This window comes from Balaenoptera physalus, assembly GCF_965194825.1.
Source record: "Balaenoptera physalus genome assembly, chromosome: 4".
Classification (NCBI taxonomy): Eukaryota; Metazoa; Chordata; class Mammalia; order Artiodactyla; family Balaenopteridae; genus Balaenoptera; species Balaenoptera physalus.
In genome coordinates, this window is record NC_138891.1 from 128,894,149 (window position 1) to 128,906,382 (window position 12,234).

The window sequence follows — 12,234 nt, forward strand, 5'->3', positions numbered from 1 at the left end:
TATCAGTTAGTTGCAGCCCGACTCATCCTGGGTATAACTAAGGCAAACTGGATCCTAATGTCTGATAGAGTGAGATGAGAAACAACCTCAATGGAGCCAAAAGGAATGAGAGAAAACACGTGAAAATCATGAATAGGAGTGGTTGCTAAAATTTTGTCAATGGGAAATAGAACAGTATGAATAAAGGCAAAGAAGTTCACCCTGAGGAAACTAAACCAGACAAAATCTGGATTCTAAACTAGCTGTGTCTCTCACTAAGCTTATGATTAACTCAGTTTCCTAACCTATTTGGGACCCAGATTCCTGAAAAATGGGAATAACAAGAGTATCTGCCTCAGTGTGTTGCTGGGAAGATCAAATGTGGTGATACCCATAAGGCACTGGCTACACTGAATCCTCTGGCAGTTACTTGTAGTTTAGGACCTTAAATGTTAAGATGGTGGTGGAAGAGGTGGGGACATGCATTTTATTTGCCAGGCAAATAGAAGTCATTAACAGAGAGACGTTATATAAAAGCAGTGTAGGATTAGAGCTATCAAACTTTTTCTCTTCCTCCCCTTCAAGGGGAGCTAAGTAGCAGTACATTAAAAACACATTGTTCAATATGGATATTATTTGAAACCATGAGGTGGTCTTTTTTGCTTACTGCATAGACAGTTCTCAATAGGAAAGAGGTGTGAGAGGAAAGGAAGAGATCTTCCTTTTACAGCCAAGACAGATAATTCCTCATACATGATCTAAAGCCATAAGTGTCAGAAGCTTATAAGATAAGGAGAATTAGTATAACAGTTATACTTCATTGTGTTTATAAACTTAGTTTACATCTCTCAATGTACCACATATATAATCATATTTATAGTGAAACCAAATTATTATTAAAATTTTAAATATGGAAAAAATATGTCATATGTTGTAAATGTTCAACAGCATTTAAAACTATTTATCCTTTACTTACACTCTGGTATTATAACTCTTACCTCATCTAGCATCTCTATTAGTGACAGTTAATGTAGCAACTATGCTCATTTCTTCCTAAAATTGTTTGATGGCTGAACACTTTGAGGCTTTCTCAAGACTGCACAGAGAGATTTTTCAAGTTCAGAAGCGTTAGAAAGCCATTGATTCCATTACTCTTCTGAACCTGAAAAAGTTAAGGTTGATGTGTGAATGTATTTAGTTGTCCCATTCCATATAAAAATATCCAGCTCCAAGGAGCTAATCTGCTTTTCAGAAGCAATTTTTATAAAAATAAAACTGAGTACAATGATTTACTACCTTGAGTTTGTTATATCTGAGTCTTCGATAATCTAAGAAGTAAGGCGTCATGAATTTCCTTAGATATTCATTTATAATCCTTTAAATAATTTACAATAATACATGTTTTCAGTGATAAAATAACACTATAGAGTCTAAACTTCCCTTTGCCTTCCATATTGTAAAAGTTTGATTCCATTGAATGTATATTTATTTATCTTTTCTGTAGTCTAAAGAATTTCAGAACTTGATCAAAATCAGCACTTTTTGCTGTTGGTGTTCTGATTAAATATGCATAGTTTACTATAAAAGGGTAATTTCAGAATAGTTCAGAGGAAATATTAACATATTTTATAAACACAGAGAACAATCACAAAAACTTTCCCTGCTTGATAAGATCTGTCCATTCCCTTCAGTTTATTAATAGCTAGTAGTTGGAGCTAGTCTCATGTGGCTGCTTTCATGAAGTGGTGTTATTCACAATTACCATTTAATCAAAATTTAATCACTACCTCGAAAGGTAACTGAGGCTAAAATAGAGTAAAATTCCATATAGTATTTACATTCCTTTGGAATGAGATAAACCTACTCATTAAGAAAGTTAACTGAAATAGAGTTAACTGAAATGAAAGTTAAACAAAGCAGGTCAGACTCATTTAGGATAAAAATTTGATGATTATTTGTGGCATATATTTTATTAAAGAGAAAGAAATCAGAAAAAAAAAAAAAAACCCCAAAGGTCATTCATTTAATAATGATCTTGGAAAATGTCTTTGAGACTTCCCTGGTGGCGCAGTGGTTAAGAATCTGCCTGCCAGTGCAGGGGACGTGGGTTCGAGCTCTGGTCCGGGAAGATCCCACATGCCGCGGAGCAACTAAGCCCATGTGCCATTACTGAGCCTGTGATCTAAAGCCTGCGAGTCACAACTACTGAGACTGCGTGCCCCAACTGCTTAAGCCGGTGTGCCTAGAGCCCGTGCTCTGCAACAAGAGAAGCCACCGCAATGAGAAGCCCACACACCGCAACGAAGTGTAGCCCCACTCACTGCAACTAGAGAAAGCCTTCGCACAGCAACGAAGACCCAACGCAGCCAAAAAATAAAATAATAATAATAATTCAATTAAAAAAAAAGAAAATGTCTTTACTGAAAATATTCAAAAAATTTAGATAATAGTTGCTGAAGTCCCGTTTTGCTTATTAAAACTCTGCTTTCTGGTCTTACTTCCTTGCCCTCAATCAACCTCAGCTTCTATTCAGGTGCATTTATGGCAGCGACCTCAGAGGAAACTAATGCATATCCTTTAAACGTCTAAAAGATCACTTAAAGGAATGTTTTCCCTAAAATTCTATTCACATTCATCCAGCTCTCTATTTCCCAAGTGTTCATGCATCTCACTCTTAAGAATTGTTGGCTTAGTTAATAAATCTCTTGCACTGTTGCAAAGACCATGTATTTTGTCCCTCAAATATTTTAAGGTATAAAAATGCTGAAAGCCAGAGTTCTAAAGATATTATCTACCATTCTGTGTCAGTCCTTGGTCAGATTATTTTGTACATAATATAACAATTCATGTGTCTACTTCTTATCATCTATTATTGACATTCTCCAGCTTACAGTCCAGCTCTAATTGCAAACTTCCCATAAGATTTTTAACAAATGCATAGATTTCTGTATATCTTCAATCCTACTGAGTTTAATACCACTTAATATTTTTCCGCTTTTCCCCTGTTTTTTTCTTTTATTTCTGTCATTTTCCTGTAGAGCTTTTTGTACTGCCATTTAAACCATTAGGAAGTCATTACTTCAGTAAAATAGAGTGTGATTAGTATAAAAAATAAAATATGGGGATATATGTATACGTATAGCTGATTCACTTTGTTGTGCAGCAGAAACTAGCAAACCATTGTGAAGCAATTATACTCCAATAAAGATGTTAAAAAAAAAACAAACCTTGTAAAGTTTATAAAGTTTTAGCAAAATACACTGCAACTCAAAGTGAAAAAATAATAATAAAAAAATAAAAATAAAAAAAATAAAATAAAAATAAAATAAAATAGAATCAAAATAGAATACAGAGCACATGGTAAGAGTATCATTGCTTTGTGAAGTGTGTGTGTGTGTGTGTGTGTGTGTGTGTGTGTGGTCTATTGTGTGGTGTTTCTATGTGTACTGGTTGTGAAAGGAAAATCAAAATTGAGTAAGTATTGCTAAGATAGCTCACTAAAATAGAGCCAAGGAGCTATTAAGGAAGAGTGACTTATGGACTTCTCAGCCTGAATAGAAGCTGACCTTTTGACATGATGAAGTTATCCAGAATATCTGCCAGAAACTCATGATAGTTTTGCTACTTATCAGACCCCTACCCTGAAACAACTTGTGATTCCTTAAGGACAAATATTTCCAAATTGCATCAGAGTCAATCACAGTTCTCACTAGGCAACTTTTAACAACCTTGTGGTTTTTTGTCTTTATAAGCTCCTGACTTTTTCTCTTCCTTGAAACACTGTTTTGGGGTTACCCAAGTCTTCGTCTCCCAAACTGCAATTCTTAAGACCACAAATAAACTCTTTTCTTATTTGCACCCTTCTGCATTAGTTTTTTGTTAACATTGTATAGTGTCAGAAGTGGGATACAGAGCATTCTGTGTACCGCCCCCCATCCCACCCCACCCCCTGCACTGGCACCACCTTAGATTCATGTAAGGTACCTACAAGAGTTCACTGTGCTATATTGTCTCCTCAGTGGTCCCAGACTGTGTCATTGGAGTCCTCCTATTCTCAAACCTCCTGCTTTGGAAAAGGTTCTAGTTTATTTGGGTATCCTCTGTTTCTGGCTACTGTACACTGGAATCTAGCTTCCTGTTTTATTTAAAGGTCCTTTGGGTTGTCTCTTTTGTTTAAGTGGCTTCTGGGATTTCACTTCCCATTTTGTTTGTATGACCTTCGAGATTTTACTTCCTGTTTTGTTTGTCTTGTTTAAGTGTCCTTCAGGATTTCACTTCCTGTTTTTATTTGAATGGCTTTCTGGATTTTGCTTTCCATTTTGTACGTTTTGTTTAAGTGGCTTTTGGGATTTAGCCTCCAATTTTTGTAGGAGTGGCCTTCGAGATTTCTTTTCCAATTTAGTTTTTGTTGCCAACTTCTGTTCTCAGGATTTCATTTCTTGTTTTATTTAGTTTTTTTCTCTTGTAATATGGGAAGTTCACTCTCTAGAGGCAAGGCTGCAGAGCAGTCTCCTTCTGGAACTTTCTGCTGGTTTTATGTATAAGAAATATGAGCCCCAGTCTTTAAGTATTTGTCTTGTTGGACTATGATTACTGGAATGATTTACAATTAAATTGGCTGACTTGGGGCTCCTTTGAAATTCCTAAATTAGTTTATCTGTGTAGTCAATTAGCTAAAAAATATTAGACAATAATGGAAACATATTTCAACTGGTATTTTGAGGCCCACACACATAATTATGAATCCACATTTTCTTCCCTCAGAAAAACTAACTCATAATTATCACAAAGGTTTCCAAATTGGAAAAATTCTCTGAGGTTTCTGAGACCTCTATCTCTCCCTGTCTTCCTCTGCTCTTTCCTGTTCCTCTGAAGGCTCTTCTCCTTGCTATCCATCTTTCTCTGAATTACCTTTATATAACATTAACATTGATCTCCCCCAGAAGGTAACAATATATCTGATGACTTGATGGAAATGTCTATGATTATTATAACCATTCTGAAAAAAATATTATTTTTTCAAAATTATGACTCTAAGGGAAAAAAGTCCTTTGAGAAGGAGCTTGCATTTCTTTCTCTTTGCCTTTGAGATGTACATGTTCTACCTGGTCTTCTCTGGGAACTCTTACCTAGATCATTTCTAATTCCTAAGACTGAAAAAGGAAAAGTGGAAAAGAAGCCTTTTAAACTAAAACTGCTCAAAGAACTCTCTTGCCCAAACTGCCTCCTTAAAATTGCTTGTCAAGGGCAAATATAAATCTTAAATGGCTTTTCCATAAATAAGAAAACACTTTAGCCATCTGAGCGAGTAGACTTAATTTATTCCAACTGTTATTTATAAACTAGTGAGTTTTATATTGTACCTGATTTATAACTAAAGTTTCAAAATAAAAACTATGAGATTTCTGTCTGTGTCTATCTGCATGTATGTAAGTGCATTGTAGATGTGATATGTTTCAACTTTCAGACGGTATTAACAAAGTTAATTTGTAAAAGAGCTCTATTTAATTGGCGTAAAAAGTAAGTGCTTATATAAATTCTCAGAAATATAATAGAAACTAACAAAAATGAATTTCATGTTCACATGAAATGAGAAATATTAGGTATTAACTAGAATCCAGTATTAAAGCTAATTTAATTTGTTGGTTTAATTAATACAGGCATGTCTTTAGAAGCATTAATATTAAGTATAATACTTTTATTGTACCTAGGTTTACTAAAAGTCAAGTAAGTTCATATTATCTCTGTTATAAAATTTGTCAGCAAGAAAAATGGTAAGATATTTTTCTAAGTAAATTAAATAAATGTAAATGGATTAAGTAAATGTAAATGTAACAAATTTTTAAGTGAACTCTTTAAAAACAATTATGTTTTATTTAAAAATAGTTTCCCCAAACCTTTTTGGTAAATTAAAACTTTAGAGTTTTGATAAATTAAGTTAAATGATGAAAATTTATTAAATATCTAGATCATTCCCAAGTAAAATAAGGTACTGAGAGATTAATTACTGAACATAAGCTCCATTTTACAGAGAACTAAAGATATTTGGGAATATTAGTAAATATGTTTGGTGCCACACTGAGAAATTTTCTATAAGAAACCCTGTTTTTAGAAATTATAAAAAGTATTTTTAAGTTTGCCAATCTATAGATTGCTAATGTAAAAGTCTTCATAATTGCTTACTTCTTAGTTTTCACTAGAAATTAAGGTTTCTAAGTGCTAAAATTTTTCATTAATATATGTCATTAATACTGCTAAAATTAATAAGAAAATCATTTTCATATGCAAGGAAAATTTTTTTAAAAAGTATAAGGAATGGAAATGCATTTTATTAATGGAAAATAAAGTAATTTTGTCCTAAAGCTGGTTATTTCTAAATGAGAAGCATAACAAGGAACACATTAAAATGGATATAGAAAGTTGAAAAAGGCTTGTGAGAAAAAGAATTCTTTAGAAAGGAACTGTATGTTTTGTCAGGATTGGTCAAGATTGGAATGAATTTAATTAAGTAAATGAATTTTAATGTGAAAAGTAAGCTAATGCAAAATTAAGTTTAGTGTTCATTTTTCTCTCTGTTAAAAGAACAAAGTTTTCTTACATTTTGTCTGGTCTTAATGAGAAATTGTAAACAAAGTTTTTTTTTTCTTTTGCCTTTAATGTAATCTGTCTAGAAAAACAGAGTCTATATTTTGTAGCTAGGGTTTTTACAACTACATAACCTTTTATATTTGCCCTATGAAGTCTTTAATCTTTACTTTGGTAAAATGGGAAACTAAGCATTGTTTTACAATGACCTATAATCCTATTTAACCAAGCATTTTCAAAAACTTTTTATACCCCTGAAATATCTCAAAGATTTGCTTCTGTCCTTATAAATAAACTAATCAGAGTTATTTGATAGGTTAAATTACATAGGAAGCATTGTCAAATAAGAGGTAATACTAAGCCTTCTTTATGTTATATCTGTATAGGTATATAGTGTAAGTATTTCAGAAACTATGTGAAATTTCTGGAAATCTGATATGTCCCGGTATAATATTATCAGTCTTAATTATAGCTATCTCAAAACGTTGTATGTCACAGAAATAGCAATTTCCTTGTCAGTTGCATTGTAATCAGGTCTTTAACCATGCCATTTTAAGTCTTTTGTAATTTATAGACAGTTATTGTTTTATTCTGAAGCATTTACAAATATATTTCATCTTTAGAAAAATTCATGGAAAAGACTCTGACACTCTAGAATACAGGTTTCTAATAAACTTTCAAATCATATCATTGAACTGGGTGAGAATTACAGAACTCTAATGAAGAAACTGATGTCTTCATAAACTGCTAACAAATGATCAAGATCAAGAATTAATTCCATGGGAATGAATGAACTGATGAGAATGATTATAATTTTAATGGCTTTTTATTTTAAACATTGTTCTTTTATGTTTTGCTTTTCCTGATTTATGGAAACCCTTTCTCTCAAGCAGGAATTTGATAAAGTATACCTTTGTAAACAAAGATTAAACATTTATATTTTTCTCCTACTTGATCCCTCCAGAATTTGGAAACTCTAAGTGAGTTGTCTTATTTTCATGGCAATATAGTTATTTGTGTAAGTTCAATAAGAATCTGCTCTCCTTTTAACAGGACACACTTGGAAACATTGGTTATATTACCAAGGCTTTGACTGGAATGTTTTATTTGAGAGAGACACACATAGACTCAGATATGATCATACAGCTTTAAGGAATTAAGACACGTTATGGAGCCAAAGAAGACCCTTGGAAAAATATCCTGATATGTACAGGATTCCAAATAGCCTTACCAGTTAAGTAAAAGTGGTCACTTCCTGGCAGGTGCAGGAATCTCAAGATACTTTGGAGACCTTGCGAAAAGAGAAATTTACCCAAATCTGTTGGTATTACAGGTGAATACGATGGCAAGTCTTTAGCATGGCTTCCTGGCTTCAAGAAGCCTTTTAAAATTTCAATCTTAGATTCCTTATGAAAAGTTCCAGTAAAGCAGATTTAAAAGAGCCTATATGATAAGTCCCTATTCCTGCTAACACTTATCTAAATAATCAGGCCACATTTACCGAAAACAGATTTACTTTGCAAATGAATTAGCTTTAATTTGGTTATATTTGGTAAAAATGAGGGTGATTTTAGAGAGAAAAAATATGTTTTAGTAATATACCTTTGTGGATATTAGGTTCTAGTACTCTTAATTGTCTTTAAAATGTTGGTATTTACCTATAAACCGGACTAGATCCTGAATTCTTCTACTGATAGATTTTCTTCAATATGTGGCTATTACTCTCCAAACTAATGTTTCCAGTCTTCATTGCATTCTTTTATTGGAATCATTGAGAATTAAAACCACCCTTTAACTAAACACTTGATGATGTTGTCAGAGACATTTCAAATTGCAAAAGAGGGTTCAACCCTGACATCCAGAAATCTTCAGCTGGCTCCCCTCTGAGCTTGGTGGCTTATTGTGATCCAGATTGCAACTAATTATACTAATCATTGTTGTAATTTGTTCTCTCTTTTTTGTTTTTAAACAGTTTACACTTTGTATCTCTTGCTGCTATACTATGACACCCTCCACAGGAATAATGAGAGTTTGATGTCTGGAGATGATTGACCACCCTTATATGATTCCTCCTAATGAAGATCCATGAATTTCTGCCATTTCAAATGTTGCCTAAGACTCACTTCCTAGATGGCCCCCTGTTGCTCAAATGTGGACGTAAACTCTCTAAAAGCATATCTCTCTCACAACCACCTCTTCCTCTCCTCCTTGGGACATGTCTCTCTGGGAATGAGCCTTCCCAGTGACAAGGGAGTTGACGCTGATGCCAAATAACCAAATGATTAATAATCAATGCTTTCTAAAGAAAGATCTCAATCAAAAGGGAGAAATGTAAAAGGAAAATCAAAATGGAGTCAGTATTGATAAGAGAGCTCTCTCAAATGAAGCCAGGAGGACCATTAAGGAAATGTGACTTATGCACCTCTCAGCTTGGATGAAATCTAACCTTTTGACCTAATGACATCATCCAGAACATCTGCCAGAAATCCGTGACACTCTATCTCCTTATTGAACCCCTACCCTAAAATAACTCATGATTCCTTAAGGACGAATATTTTCTAACTCACATCAGGATCAATCACAATTCTTGCCAGGCAACTTTTAACAACCTCATGGCTTTTTGTCTTTATAAGCCCCTGACTCTTTCTCTTCCTTGAAACACTGTTTTGGGGTTACACACATCTGTGCCTTCTGAATTGCTATTCTTAAGACTCCAAACATATTTTTTTTTCTTGTTTGTATTATTTTCTCCTGCATTATTTTGTTGCTGTTGACATGCATCAGGATGTAAAATGGATTTTTTACAGTGGATTCTGGTCTAGATGAGAAAGCCACTACTCTAAATATTACATTATTATATTTCCTGTTTTTATATTTCTATTTTCAGGTAGGAAACTATATTTTTTGAAAAAATAATTTTATCTATTCCTATTACAATTTTGCATACATCTATGTTTTTTCCTAAGTAATTCACCATGACCTATCCGTGGTTTCATCTATTTTATTTCAAAACTGGCGTGGATAGAAATGAACATCAATCTTCTCAACATGATATTTCCCCAATATTCACCTGATCTTTATTTTGCTACAATCCTGAGTTTTTCCAATTCAAGAATGTTTAATTTCTTAAGAATTAAGAAATTATTAATTTCTTACTAATCATTATTTTGTTACCCATAATAATGGGTTTTATCACTCAAAGATACCTCCTCTTTGAGTGAAACCTGTACCATTCCAGACATACTTTCCATTGTGCTTGAATTTATCCTCTTCTGTCTAATTTTAAGGCTACAAAATCTGTGTATCCTGTATATGTTTTTAAGCACAAAAATAACATACAGTGTACTGATTAGAAACACACAAACTGCACAAGTCAATTTAGCTTTAAAATCTGTCCTCATCATTTACAAGCTGTATGAAACATGGAAAGTTAATTAATTTTTCTGTACTTCATTTTTCTCATCTGTAAAATGGGGCTGGCAATAGCAAACTTCATGATAATGAAGAATAAATAAGTTATTAGACGTAGAGCAGTTAGTGCAGTGTCTAGTACACAATAATCAGTTAGTAGTTTTTAACTATTATTAGAATTTATTGCAGTGATTTTTTTTTTCCCTTGCGGGAGCCATGCAAAGTAATTTTGTAGTAATAAAAGACTGAGTTGTGATGACCTACTCAGTTTGTCCATGTTAAACATTTGCCAAGAAAACTTCTGGACATCAGCTGGAGTCTCAATAAAAGAAGTTGGAGGACAGCAGACAGTAGAAATCCACTATACAAACAGAAAATCATTTGCCAAGATGATTCTGATAATCCAACAAGAAATATTCAATATACGCATTAAAAGCAAACAAAACAAAACAAAATCAATAATTATAGCCTCCGGATTGAAATTAAAAAAGACTTGAGAATATTGGGAAAACTGCTATTTTCTTGGATTGGAGGATTTAATATTAGAAACACTTTCCAAAATAGATTTAATGTAATTCAAAGTGAAATCCAGACTTTTAAAACGTAACATCCATATAAAATAAAAAGGTGAAAGAGCTGATAATTATTTTTAAGTGAGAATAAAACAAGGACAGTTGTTATAGTATGACTATATAATAAATATTACTTAAATGGCAACAATTAAATACTAAAGAATATGTTAAAATTACAATAAATAAAATTACGTGACTTTGAATCATAGACGTATCATTGAAATAGAAGAAATAATCCTGAAACCTTATGAAGTTCACATAAAAACTTAACAAAATAGTGGAGTCAACACAATTTGGAGGAGTAAAAATTGTATTTTCATAAATGATGTGGTAAAATTGGTCAGCTATTTCAGAGAAAATTTTAAAGTATTTTTCTCTGTAGGAAACAAACTGTAGGGAGAATTAAGAAATCAAAATAGAATAGCAATTGCTATTTGAATTAAAATAAAATATTGATATTGATTTGACCTTCATATAGTAGGCTTTTAAAGAAAAATCTAAACATGTTGAATTAGTCAAAAGGAAAAGACTGAGGGATTTGACTGCATACAAATAGCCAGCTTAAAAATATGATTTAAAACCACTAAGAGACACCACTACACACTCATGAAATGACTAAAGATACGGAGCAACCGTTCTCTTATTGCCAAGGAAGTATACCTGGCACAGCCACTTTGGAAAATATTTTAACATTAGCCACTGAAGGTGAAGATACACAGTCCTTAAGACACAACAATTCTAACGAACAGCCGCAACAGAAATGTGGGCATATGAACTCAAGTCATTGGCATGATTTTTCATAGCAATTTTATCCATGATATCTGCATACAGCAGCATATGTGAGTCTACAAAAATAATGTTAAATGAAATCAGCCAACCCAGAAGAATGCACGCTTTATGTATAAAGTCCCATAATAGCTGATAAAAATGCATAGGATTGAAAGTCAGACTTGTGGGCAAGAATAAAAAGATAGTGCTGGGATGGGGACACAGGAGATTTTCTCAGATACTGGCAAAGTTCTAGTTCTTGAACTAGTTGTTTTGCAAGCATTCTTTTTTTGATTATTCACTGAGCTGTTCCTTTCGTTGTGTTCACTTTTGTGTAAGGAAGTATGGAAGCTATGAAAGTATGCTGCTCAGATTTTTAAGAGGAAACCCCACTGTGAAGAATGTAAGCAATTGATTGCCTTTGGGTACCCTCACCTCCAGCATTCACTGAAGCCACGTGGTGCCTGAGCTGCCCCTAGCCAATGTAGCTGCAGTGGGGTGCAAGAACCTGGCCATTTCTACCCCACTAAGGATTCCTGGAGTGGGCAATATTTGCTTTGGCACTTCGCAGTAGCCTGCCCAAGACATTCTCAGAGCTGCAGTCTGAGACTCTCACAAACTGACCCTTGATTTTTTCTTTCTTTCTCCTGTCTCAAGTCTCAGGTCTACATCATGACCTATGGCATATTTCTGTTTATTCTTTTTTTTTTTTCTCTTTCATTTATGATTTTATTTTTTAAATTTTTATTAGAGTATGGTTGATTTACAATGTTGTGTTTGTACAGCAAAGTGACTGTGTTATACATACACATATATCCACGCTTTTTCAGATTCTTTTCCCAGGGTGTAAGGGGAGAGGGGATAAATTGGAAGATTGGGATTAACATATACACAGTACTACGTATAAAACATAGAACTT

At 33.3% G+C, this 12,234-nt stretch overlaps 1 long non-coding RNA gene across 24 annotated transcripts in view; it reads right to left on the reverse strand.

Annotated features, from left to right (window-relative positions):
• LOC309660117 overlaps nucleotides 1–12,234 on the reverse strand; it is a 187,477-nt gene that overhangs the window by 128,487 nt on the left and 46,756 nt on the right. The window lies entirely within an intron of this gene.